This window comes from Grammomys surdaster, unplaced genomic scaffold, assembly GCF_004785775.1.
Source record: "Grammomys surdaster isolate TR1022 unplaced genomic scaffold, NIH_TR_1.0 98, whole genome shotgun sequence".
Taxonomy (NCBI): Eukaryota; Metazoa; Chordata; class Mammalia; order Rodentia; family Muridae; genus Grammomys; species Grammomys surdaster.
The window spans coordinates 10,211,081-10,212,217 of NW_021604577.1; positions in this window are offsets into that span (position 1 = coordinate 10,211,081).

Sequence of the window (1,137 nt, forward strand, 5' to 3'; positions counted from 1 at the left end):
TACTCCATTGTGTAAATATACCACATTTTTTGAATCCATTCCTCAGTTGAAGGACATCTGGGTTCTTTCCAGATCCTGGCTATTATAAATAAGGCTGCTATGAACATAGTTGAGCATATGTCCTTGTTATATGTTCGAGCATCTTCTGGGTATATACCTAGGAGTGGTACAGCTGGATCCTCAGGTAATGCTATGTCCAATTTTCTGAGGAATCGCCATACTGATTTCCAAAGTGGTTGCACCATCTTGCAGTCCATAACCCTCCTCACAACCCACCAGCTCTTAACTTTTTCTGCCTCCTCTTCCTGGTGTTTCCTGAGCTTTAAGGACGAGAGCTTATATAGATGTTCCATTTAGGGCTTTTTATTTACAGCTATCTTTTCACAACATTTCAAACAGTTATGAGTCTCGACATTTGCTTCTGCTCACTAAAAATGAAGCTTCTCTGATCAAGGTTGACAGTAGCACAGACATAAGGGTATGCACAGAAAGATTTAGAAAGGTGGTTTGTCAGCATTGCTGTTTCACAAAACATCAACAATAAATTCTATGGACTTTTGACTAGATTTACATTACTAGGTATGATTTTCCTGCTGTGACAGGGACATCACATTGAAATCAGTTGGTCACACTAGTATTGCAGCAATGGGCACCTCTCACTTGGCAGGTTGGTTTGGTAGCATGCATTGGACAACAGTGTGGATACCTTTACTCCCTCTGTGGCATGTACAGCACCTACAAAAAGCAAGCCAATTCTGGTTTGTTCTATATTTGTTTAGTTGTTACTATGCCTAAGTATGGCTTGCAAATGTTGATTAGATAGTGGAATTGGGCAATCAAATTCCCTGGTAGAGTTTATGCTCTATGTAATAGAACATCTGACATAAGTGCTATATAATGTTCTAAGAGTAAAGAATACAGAATCACAGAGCAGAGGTGCTTGTGGGAGAAATACAACTCTTTGAAAAGGTCATTTGCCTGTCTTCCTATTGAGAAAAGTATGAAAGTTCAGGTTTTTTCATTGTTTTTAATGATCACACGATAATGGTATTATGGTTGTATGGAGGCATTCTAGAAAGTAGAGATAGTAAATACTCACACTTATTTACATGATTTGCTTTTCATGAACTCTGTGTG